The following is a 12,624-nucleotide window of genomic DNA, read 5'->3' as shown; positions in this document are numbered from 1 at the left end:
TGATGGACATTTAGGTTCTTTCCATGACTTGGCTATTGTTGCAAGTGCTGCTATGAACATTGGGGTACATGTGCCCCTATGCATCAGCACTCCTGTACCCCTTAGATAAAGTCCTAGCAGTGCTATTGCTGGGTCATAGGGGAGTTCTATTGTTAATTTTTTTGAGGAACTTCCACACTGTTTTTCAGAGCAGTTTGCACCAGTTTACATTCCCACCAACAGTGTAGGAGGGTGCCCGTTTCTCCACATCCTTGCCAGCATCTAGAGTCTCCTGATTTGTTCAATTTAGCCACTCTGACTGGCATGAGGTGGTATCTCAATGTGGTTTTGATTTGTATTTCCCTGGTGATGAGTGATGTTGAGCATCATTTCATGTATCTCTTGGCCATCTGGATGTCTTCTTTGGAGAATTGTCTGTTCATGTCTTCTGCCCATTTCTTCACTGGATTATTTGTTTCTCAGGTGTGGAGTTTGGTGAGTTCCTTATAGATTTTGGATATTAACCCTTTATCTGATATGTCATTTGCAACTATCTTTTCCTATTACATTGGTTGCCTATTAGTTTTTGCTTATTGTTTCCTTCACTGTGCAGAAGCTTTTTCTCTTGATGAGTTCCCAATAGTTAATTTTTGCTCTTGACTCCCTTGCCTTTGGGGATGTATCAAGTAAGAAATCGCTGCGGTGGAGGTCAAGGAGGTTGTTTCCTCCTTTCTCCTCTAGAGTTTTGATGGTTTCCTGTCTCACATTCAGGCCCTTCATCCATTTTGAGTTTATTTTTGTGTATGGTGTGAGAAAATGATCTAGTTTCATTCTTCTGCATGTTGCTGTCCAGTTCTCCCAGCACCATTTGTTAAAGAGGCTGTCTTTTTTTCATTGGATATTCTTTCCTGCTTTGTCAAAGATTAGTTGGCTGTATACTTTTGGGTCCAATTCTGAGTTCTCAATTCTTTTCCATTGGTCTATGTGTCTGTTTTTGTGCCAATACCATATTGTCTTGATGATTACAGCTCTGCAGTAGAGGCTAAAGTTTGGGATTATGATGCCTCCCGTTTTGGTTTTCTTCTTCAATATTACTTTGGCTATTCGGGATTTTTTATGGTTCCATACAAATTTTAGGATTATTTGTTCTAGCTTTGAGAAGAACGCTGGTGCAATTTTGACTGGGATTGCATTGAATGTGTAGATTTCCTTGGGTACTAATGACATTTTAACAATATTTATTCTTCTGATCCATGAGCAAGGAATGTTTTTCCATTTCTCTGTGTCTTCTTCAACTTCCTTCATAAGTTTTCTATAGTTTTCATCATACAGATCTTTTATATCTTTTCTACCAAACATTTAAAGACGAGTAAACACGTATTCTTTTGAAGCTGTTCCAAAAATAGAAATGGAAGGAAAACTTCCAAACTCATTCTATGATGCCAATATTACTATGATTCCAAAACCAGACATAGACTCCACTAAAAAGGAAAACTATAGACCAATTTCCCTGATGAGCATGGATGTAAAAATCCTTAACAAGATATTGGCCTACCAGATCCAACAATACATTAAAAGAATTATAGATCATGACCAAGTGGAATTTATACCTGGGATGCAGGGCTGGTTCAATATCCACAAAACAATCAATGTGATATATCACATCAATAAAAGAAAGGACAAGAACATGATTCTCCCAATAGATGCAAAGAAAGCATTTGACAAAATACAGCATCCTTTCCTGATAGCAGGCAAAGCCTCTGTGACCTTTGACTGCTGCAACTTCTTACTCAACATGTCTCTGGAGACAAGGGAAACAAAAGCAAAAATGAACTATCAGGACCTCATCAAAATAAAAAGCTTCTGCACAGTGAAGGAAACATCAGCAAAACTAAAAGACAACAGACAGAATAGGAGAAGATATTTGCAAGTGACATATCAGATACAGAGTTAGTATCCAAAATCTATAAAGAACTTATCAAACTCAACACCCAAAAAGCAAAGAATCCAGTGAATTAATGGGCAAAAAATATGAATAGACACTTCTCCAAAGCAGACATCCATATGGCTATAAGACACATGAAAAAATGCTCAACAATACTCATCATCAGGGAAATACAACAAACTACAATGAGATATCACCTCACACCAGTCAGGAGGGCTAACATTAGCAACTCAGGAAACAACAGATGTTGGTAAGGATGTGAAGAAAGAAGATATCTTTTATACTCCTGATGGGAATGCAAACTGCTGCAGCCACTCAGAAAACAGTATGGATGTTCCCGAAAAAAAACAAAAATAGAACTACCCTATGACTGAGCAATTGCACTAGGAGGTATTCACTAAAGGGATACAGGAGTGAGTTTCAAAGGGGAACATGCACCCCAATGTTTATAGCAGCGCTATTGACATTAGCCAAAGTATGAAAAGAGGCCAAATGTCCATCCATGGATGAATGGAAGATGTGGTAGAAATATACAATGGAGTATTACTTGGCAATCAAAAACAATGAAATCTTGCCATTTGCAACTACATGGATGGAACAGGAGGGTATTATGCTAAGTGAAATAAGTCAGAGAAAGACAAATATCATATGACTTCACTCATATGAGGAATTTAAGATACTAAACAGAAGAATATAAGGGAAGGGAAGCAAAAGTAATATAAAAACAGGGAAGGGGACAAAACATAAGAGACTCTTAAATATAGAGAACAAATAGAGATTTGCTGGAAGGTTTGTGGGAGGGGGATTGAGCTAAATGGGGAAGGGGCATTAAGGAATATACTCCTGAAATCACTGTTGCATTATGTGCTAACTAAGTGGGATGCAAATTAAACAATTAATTAATTTTAAAAATCCTACTAAAGAATGAATGGTTTAACCAAGAAATTCAAGAGGAAAATAAAAAGTACATGGAAAGCAATGAATATGAAAATACTTCAGTGCAAAACTTTTAGGATGCAGCAAAGATGATCCCTCATAAAAGGGAAGTATATATAGCAATCCAGGCCTTCATAAAGACGGAAGGAATGTCTCAAATACACAACCTAACCTTACACCTGAGAGAGCTGGGAAAAGCACAGCAAATAAAGCCCCAAACCAGCAGATTAAGGAAAATAATAAAGATTAGAGCAAAAATCAATGATATGAAACATTTTTTAAAAACCAGTAGAATAGATCAATGAAACTAGGAGCTAGTTGTGTGAAAGAATTAACAAAACTGATAACCCCCTAGCCAGACTTATCAAAAAGAAAAAGGAAAGGAACCAAATAAGTAACATTATAAATTAAAGAGGAGAGATCACAACCAACACCACAGAAATACAAACAGTAAGAGAATATTGTGAGCAATTATATGCCAACAAATTGGGCAATCTGAGAGAAATGACTAAATTCCTAGAAACATATAAACTACCAAAACTGAGACTGGAAGGAATATAAAATTTGAACAGTCCCACCACCTGTAAGGAAATTGAATCAATAATCAAAAATCTCCCAACTAACAAAAGTCCAGGGTCAGATGACTTCCCAGGGGAATTCTATGAAACATTTAAAGAAGTTATTACCTATTCTTTTGAAACTGTTCAAAAAATTGAAATGGAAAGAAACTTCAAACCCATTCTGTGAGACCAGCCAGTGTTACCTTGAATCCAAAACCAAAGACCCACTAAAAAAGAGAAGAACAGGCCAATTTACATGATGAACATGGATACACAAATTCTCAACAAGATACTAGCAAATCAAATACAACAATATGTTAAAAGAATTATTCACCACAATCAAGTGGTATTTATTTCTGGGCTGCAGAGGTGGTTCAGTATCTTAAAAGCAATCAACATGATACACCACATTAATAAAAGAAAGGATAAGAACCACATGATCCTCTCAATAAAAGCAGAAAAAGCCTTTGACAAAATATACCACACTTTCTTGATAAAAAATCCTCAAAAAAATAGGATTAGAAGGAACAGACCTCAATATCACAAAGGCCATAAACGAAAGACCCATAGCTAATATCATCCTCAATGGGGAAAACTTGAAGGCTTTCCCCCTAAGGTCAGGAACATGACAGGGATGTGCACTCCCACCACTGTTGTTCAACATAGTACTGGAAGCCCTAGCCTCAGCAATCAAACAACAAATGGAAATAAAAGGCATCAGAATTAGTGAAGATGAAGTCAAATTTTCACTTTTCGCCGACAACATGATACTCTACATAGAAAACCCGACACACTCCACCAGAAGCCTACTAGAACTGATCCATGAATTCAGCAAAGTCACAGGGTACAAAATCAAATGTACAGAAATCGGTTGCATTTTTATACACCAATAATGAAGCAACAGAAAGAGACATCAAGAAACTGATCCCGGCAAGGGGGCAAGATGGCGGAGAAGTAGAGAGCTCCGTACATTGCACTTGCCCCCATATCTCGCATGGAGAAGATCTGAAGCCATAGGAAACCTTACAGAATCCAGGAGATTGGGAGGAAAAGGAGACAGAGTCCACTGAGAAAACCTTCTAACGTGAGTGCGAACTGGGGAAGATAAAATCGGGCCGGGATCAGAGATGCAGAGGGATGGGGGCGATCCCCTTCTGCGGGGAGTGAGAGGGGAAAGAGAGGCTGAAACTGCTGAAGACATGGTCCCTGTCGCTGGGGAACAGAAAACCGTCCTCCCGGGGCACAGAGGGACCCGGTCTCCGGCTCTCCAGCTGACCCAAACAATCCCCGGGAAAACAACTGCGTGCGTTTCAAATCCCTGCATACACCAACCCGACCTGGAGGGGCCGCACACCGACTGCGCCTTTGTGCTTCTGGCTCAGCTGAATCCCTAGAGGGGAGGCAAAGGGCTTATAACTGGGAGATTTGCTCACGAGTTTGTGTTTCTGGTGACGAGACACAGAGGGACCCGGTTTCCCGCTCTCCAGCAGACCCAAGGCACCATCAGGCAACCCCTGTCCTTGCTAGCCAACCCGACCTGGAGGAGAAGGGAGCAGTGATTCTGCCTCGATCCCCAGGGCTAGGCAAGAGGCTTGGAATTGCGCTGAGGGGATCACCTGCGAGTCTGTGTCTACAGCAATTTCAGTGGGGCACCTGGACTGGGATTTGGAAACGAGGCCTGGCCTGGAATATAGAGCATGACACACCTTGGCTGCACCCCCGGTACGGGGAGTATACACACCTAAAAAAGTGAGGTGCAACGCTTGGTTCAAGAAGGGACTGGAGCGCCGCCACCCTTCTCCCCACAACCGCCAAGGTAGAACTCCCGCCTGACACACGGGATCAAACTACGCCCATCACTATGAGAGAGCTGCCCTCCTCTCTCTTGTTTTTAAATCAGAACACTGACCTGATTAATTCTGGTCACTGACTTGCTTAAACAGTCACATTTAGTCCATTCTGTAGATGTAAATTCTACACTTACCTTACGTTTCCATCTATTTCTCTCAGGAGTAATTAGCCTATATAGTTTCTCTGGATAACACCAGCATCTTTCTCTCACCTCTCCAACCATATTCCACCCTTTAGCTCTTTGAAAAAAGTTTCTTATCCCTTCTGCCTGTTCATCCTATTTCCAATTTTGCCTCATCCCCACCCTGTCATCTCTCTCTTTCTCTATGCTCTTCAGCCACCACTGCATACACTCGGCTATTTAATTGTAGCTGGGAAATCTGGTTATATACTTTAAACTGTTCTATGTCTATCGGCTTTCTTCTTTTTTCCTTCTTTTTTCTTCTTTTTGATTTTTTTATGTATTTTTATTTTCTATTATTCGCCTTCCCTCCTCCCTCTTTTCACTTTACTTTTTCATTTTCCCTCTCAGTTTGCATGTGTGTTGGATTTGTCTGTTTGTTTGTGTGCCTCTGTTCCCTGTGTGTTTGTCTGTTTTCTTCTCCACGGCTACCTCAAGAAACAAGCCAAAGTACACATGGTGGAGAGTCCCAAATACCACTACGAGTAGGAAAATAAAATAACCAAGGTCTCAACAAGAGAGACCAAGAGATACCATTCAAAGAACACTTTCTGAACAGATAGGCCCTGGACAATCAAAGAGTCTTCTTGGGTACAGCCGTGCTCACAGGTGCAGAGAGCGTAACGAGTCTTTAAAACTAACAAGAGACAGAAAGCTAACCAAAATGATGAAACGAAAGAGCTCTCCTCCAAAGAAATGCCAAGAAGAATTGACAGCTAATGAACTGCTCAAAACAGATATGAGCAGCCTAACTGAACAAGATTTTAGAACAATAATCGTAAAATTAATCGCTGGGCTTGCAAAAGGCATAGAGGACCTCAAAGAAACTATAGCTACGAACGATATGGAGAACAAAAATAGGTATGATGAATTAAAAAGTGCGATAAATGAAATACATAAAAAACTGGAGGTGTCCGATGCACGGGTTGAAGAGGCAGAAAAGAGAATAAATGATTTAGAAGACACCATTAGAGAAAACAAGAAGCTGACAAAAAAAAGAGACAAACTGTTCCAGGAACATGAAAGAACAGTTCGAGAGCTCAGTGATACAGTCAAACGCAACAATATCCATATCATAGGAATCCCAGAAGAGGAAGAGAGGGGGAAAGGTGCTGAAGGAGTCCTGGAACAAATTATAGCACAGAACTTCCCCAACCTGGGGAAGGAAGTAAACGTTAAAATACAAGAGGCACAGAGAACTCCCCTCAGATGTAACTTGAATCAATCTTCTGCACAACATATCATAGTGAAAATGACTAATATAAGGACAGAGAGAATTTTGAAAGCAGCTAGGGAGAAAAGGGCCCTCACATACAAAGGCAAACCTATCAGAGTGGGGACAGACCTATCTACTGAAACTTGGCAGGCCTGAAAGGAATGGCAGGAGATCTTCAATGTGATGAACAGTAAAAATATGCAGCCAAGAATCCTCTATCCAGCAAGCCTGTCATTCAAAATAGGAGAGATAAACATCTTTCCAAATCAACAAAAATTGAAAGAATTCGTCACCACTAAGCCAGCCCTACAAGAAATCCTAAGGGGGACTCTCTGAGGGACATGTTGCTGGGAACGAAGACACCAGAGATACCACCACAAGCATGAACCCCACAAAGGACACAATGACTCTAAACCCACATATTTCAGTAATAACACTGAATGTAAATAGGCTAAATGCTCCAATCAAAACACAGGGTAGCAGAATGGATGAAAAAACAAAATCCATCTATTTGCCGTCTACAAGAAACGCACATTAGATTGGAAGATACCTTCAGATTAAATGTAAGGGGATGGAGANCTCTCTACAAGAAACTGATTTTAGACTGGAAGATACCTTCAGATTAAAAGTAAGGGGATGGAGAAATATATATCATGCTACTGGAAATCAAAAGAAAGCCAGAGTAGCTATACTTATATCTGACAAACTGGACTTTAAATTAAAGACAATAACAAGAGATGAAGAAGGGCATTAGATAATAATTGCAGGGTCTATCCATCAGGAAGAACTAATAATCATAAATGTCTATGCACCGAATATGGGAGCACCTAAATATTTAAAACAATTAATCACAAACAAACACAATCTTATAGATAAGATTGTGCTAATAGCAGGGGACTTTAATACTCTGCTTACAGCAATGAATAGATCAACCAGACAAAAAAGCACTAAAGAAACAATGGACTTGAAAGACACATCGGATTAGATGGATCTGACAGATATATTTAGAACTCTCCATCCTGAGACCAGGGAATTCACTTTCTTCTCAAGTGTGCATGGCACGTTCTCCAAGATAGATCACATACTGGGACACAAAGCAGCCCTCAATACATATAAAAGAATTGAGATCATACCATTCACACTTTCAGATCATAATACCTTGAAACTCGATATCAATCAGAGGAAGAAGTCTGGAAAACCTCCAGAAACATAGAGGTTAAAGAACACCCTACTAAAGAATGAATGGGCCAATCAGGCAATTATAGAAGAAATTTTAAAATATATGGAAACAAATGAAAATGAAAATACAACAATCTAAAATCTATGTGATGCAGCAAAGGCAGTTGTAAGAGGAAAGCCCATTGCACTCCAGGCCTATTTCAAGATGTGAGAAAAAGTGCAAGTGCAAAATCTAACAGCTGGCCTAAAGGAACTAGAGGCAGAGCAACAAAAGCACCCTAAACTCAGTAAAAGAAGACAAATAGTAAAAATCAGAGCAGAAATAAACAACATAGAGACCAAAGAAACAAGTGAACAGATCAATGAAACCAAGAGTTGTTTTTTTGGCAAAATAAACAAAACTGACAAATCTCTAGCCAGGCTTCTCAAAAAGAAAAGAGAGAACACCCAAACAGACAAAATCATGAATGAAAATGGAATTATTACAACCAACTCCTCATAAATACAAGCAATTATCAGGGAATACTATGAAAAATTATATGCCAACAAATTGGACTATTTAGGAGAAATGGACAAATCCTAAATACACACTCACTACCAAAATTCACACGGGAAGAGAGAAAATCTTCACCATAACTAGTGAAGAAATCGAATCAGTTATCCAAAATCTCCCAACAATTAAGAGCCCTGGACCTGATGGCTTCCCTGGGGAATTCTACCAGACGTTTAAACCAGAATTAACCCAATTCTTCTCAACCTATTCCAAAAGATAGAATTGGAAGGAAAACTTCCGGACTCATTTTATGAAGCCAGCATCACTCTGATTCCCAAGCCAGACAGATCGAGCAAAAAAAGAGAACTACAGGCCAATATCCTTGATGAATACGGATGCAAAAATCCTCCACAAGATCCTTGCAAATCGAATCCAACAGCACATACAAAGAATTATCCACCAAAATTAAGTGGGATTCATTCCTGGGTTCCTGGGCTGGTACCATATTCGCAAATCAATCAATGTGATACATCACATCAACAAAAGAAAAGATAAAGACCCTATGATCCTGTCGATAGATGCAGAAAAAGCGTTTGACAAAATACAGCATCCCTTCTTAATAAAGACCCTCGAGAAACTCGGGTTAGAAAGAACTTATAAAAGCCATCTATGAGAAGCCCTCAGCTAACATCATCCTCAGTGGGGAAAAACTGAGAGCTTTCCCCCTGAGATCAGGAACACGACAGGGATGTCCACTCTCACCATTGTTGCTTAACATAGTGCTGGAAGTCCTAGCATCAGCCATCAGACAACAAAAGGAAATAAAAGGCATCAGAATTGGCAAAGAAGAAGTCAAACATTCACATTTCGCAGACGACATGGTACTCTACAGAACCCCCAACAGACTCCACCAGGAGCCTACTAGAACTGATCCAAAAATTCAGCAAAGTGGCAGGGTACAAAATCAACGTGAAGAAATCGGTTGCATTTTTATACACCAACAATGAAGCAAGAGGAAGAGAAATCAAGAAACTGATCCCACTCACAATTGCACAAAAAACCATAAAATACCTAGGAATAAACCTAACCAAGGATATAAGAGATCTGTATGATGAAAACTATAGAAAACTTATGAAGGAAATTGAAGAAGACACAAAGAAATGGAAAAACATTCCATGCTCATGGATTGAAAGAATAAATATAGTTAAAATATCATTACGACCCAAAGCAATCTACACATTCAGTTGTAATCCCAATCAAAATTGCACCAGTATTCTTCTCAAAGCTAGAACAAACTATCCTAAAATTTGTATAGAACCGCAAAAGACCTCGAATAGCCAAAGTAATACTGAAGAAGAAAACCAAAACGGGAGGTATCACCATCCCAGACTTTAGCCTCTACGACAAAGCTGTCATCATCAAGACAGTATGGTATTGGCACAAAAACAGACACATAGACCAATGGAATAGAATTGAGAATTCAGAATTAGACCCAAAAGTATACAGCCAACTAATCTTTGAGAAAGCAAGAAAGAGTATTCAATGGAAAAAAGACAGCCTCTTTAACAAATGGTGCTGGGAGAACTGGACAACAACATGCAGAAGAATGAAACTAGATCATTTTCTCACACCATACACAAAAATAAACTCAAAATGGATAAAGGACCTGAACGTGAGACAGGAAACCATCAAAACCCAAGAGGAGAAAGCAGGAAACAACCTCCTTGACCTCCACCACAGCAATTTCTTACTTGACACATCCCCAAAAGCAAGGGAGTCAAGAGCAAAAATAAATGTTTGGGACCTCATCAAGATTAAAAGCTTCTGCATGGCAAAGGAAACAATCCATAAAACCAATAGGCAACCAGTGGAATGGGAAAAGATAGTTGCAAATGACATATCAGATAAAGGGTTAATATCCAAAATCTATCAGGAATTCACCAAACTCCACACCCGAAAAGCAAACAACCCAGTGAAGATATGGGCAGAAGATATGAACAGACACTTCTCCAAAGAGGACATCGAGACGGCCAACAAACACATGAAATGATGCTCAACATCACTCCTCATCAGGGAAATACAAATCAAAACCACACTGAGATACCACCTCATACCAGTCAGAGTGGCTCAATTGAACAAATCAGGAGTCTCTAGATGCTGGCAAGGCTGTGGAGAAATGGACAACCTCCTACACTGTTGGTGGGAATGTAAACTGGTGCAGCCCCTCTGGAAAACAGTGTGGAGGTTCCTCAAAAAAAATTAACAATAGAACTCCCCTATGACGCAGCAATAGCACTGCTAGGACTTTATCTAAGGGGTACAGGAGTGCTGATGCATAGGGTCACATGTACCCCAATGTTTATAGCCGCACTCTTAACAGTAGCCAAAACTTGTAAAGAGCCTAAATGTCCATCAACTGACGAATGGATCAAGAAGATGTGATTTATCTATATGATGGACTACTACATGGCAATGAGAAATAATGAAATCTGGCCATGTGTAGCAACATGGATGGAACTTGAGGGTGTTATGCTGAGTGAAATAAGTCATGCAGAAAAAGACAGATACCATATGTTTGCACCTATAGGTGGATTAGGAGGAGCTTAGCGGAGGACCATGGGGGAGCAGAAGGGGAAAAATAGTTGGGGAGAGTGAGGGAGGTAAACTATGAGAGACTCTTGAATGCTGAGAACAAACTAAGGGCTGATGGAGGTGGGGAGAGGGGAGGGGGGTGACGGGAATGGAGGAGGGCACTTGGGATGAGCACTGGGTGTTATATAGAAACCAACTTGACAATAAACTATTTAAGAAAAAAAAACACAATGTGAAAGCATCTGACACCTGTCAGAATGGCTAAAATTAACAACTTAGGAAACAACAGGTGCTGGTGAGGATGTGTAGAAAGGGAAATTTTCTTACACTGTTTCAGGGAATGCAAATTGGTGCCGCCACTCTGGAGAACAGTATGGAGGTTCCTCAAAAAATTAAAAATAGAACTACCGTATACCCCAGCAATTACACTACTAGGTATTTATCCAAAGGTTAAAAAATTCTGACTCTAAGGGGCATATGCACCCCAGTGTTTACAGCAGTACTATCAAAAATAGCCAAATATGGAAAGAGACCAAATGTTCACTGACTACTGAATGGATAAAGATGTATATATACACAATGGAATATTACTCAGCGATCAAAAAGAATAAAATCTTGCCCTTTGCAACAATGTGGGTGAAATTAGAGTTTATTATGGTAAGTAATAAGTAAGTCAGAGAAAGACAAATATCATAGGATTTCACTCATAAGTGGAATTTAAGAAATAAAACAGATGAACGTAGGGGAAGGAAAGGAAAGATAAAATAAGATAAAAACATAGAGGAAGGAAAATCATAAGAGACTCTTAAATACAGAGAACAAACTGAGGTTTCCTGGAAGGGGGTGGGGTGGGAGTGGGCTAATCGGTGATGGAAATTAAGGACGACACTTGTTGGGATGAGCACTGGGTGTCATCTGTAAGAGATGAATCACTAAATTCTACTCTTGAGACTACTACAACACTATATGTTAACTAACTTGAATTTAAATTTAAATAAAAGAAAGGGAGAGCATCAGAGAGTAAATAAAAATTTTAAAGAAAAGAGAAAAATACTAGCAAACCAAATCCATCCATATAAAAAAATTATGCAAATAAGGCAGTTATTTTAACATTTCAAAACTGATCATCAGAGTGCATGATATTAATAGAGTGAAGGATAAAAAACACAAGATTATGTCAATGGATGTGGAAATAGTATTTGAAAAAGTCCAACATACCATTTTCTTAAAATTTGTTAATGTCTATTTATTTTTGAGAGAGAGAGAGTAGTGAGCCAGGGAGAGGGGAGACACAAAGCCTGATGGGTGGCTAGAACTCATGAACGATGAGATTATGACCTGAGGTGAAGTTGAATGCTTAACCGACTGAGCCACCCAGGCACCCCTCAATATTGGTTTTTTAACTGAAGAACATTAATTTATGTTATTGTATTATTTTATATTAATTATTGCTGTATTTGCTGTTTTTCCTCTTGTTTTGTGCTATTTGACATATTTCTTGATTTGTTTTTTTATCCTCCTTTATTTCTTTCGGATTAAAGGAGGAAGGCATGAGGGGAGCCCCTGCCTATGTGAGTTTCATAAGGGGTTAAAAGGCAATCTACTCCTGAAAGGACCAAAATAACTTTCTCCCTCTCAAGTAAAAATCAGCAGTTTTGCCATAGTGCTTCCGAAATTAAAAAAAAAAAAAAA

Source organism: Hyaena hyaena, unplaced genomic scaffold, assembly GCF_003009895.1.
Source record: "Hyaena hyaena isolate Hyena2069 unplaced genomic scaffold, ASM300989v1 scaffold_491, whole genome shotgun sequence".
Taxonomy (NCBI): domain Eukaryota; kingdom Metazoa; phylum Chordata; class Mammalia; order Carnivora; family Hyaenidae; genus Hyaena; species Hyaena hyaena.
Note: the sequence above shows the minus strand (reverse complement) of the source record.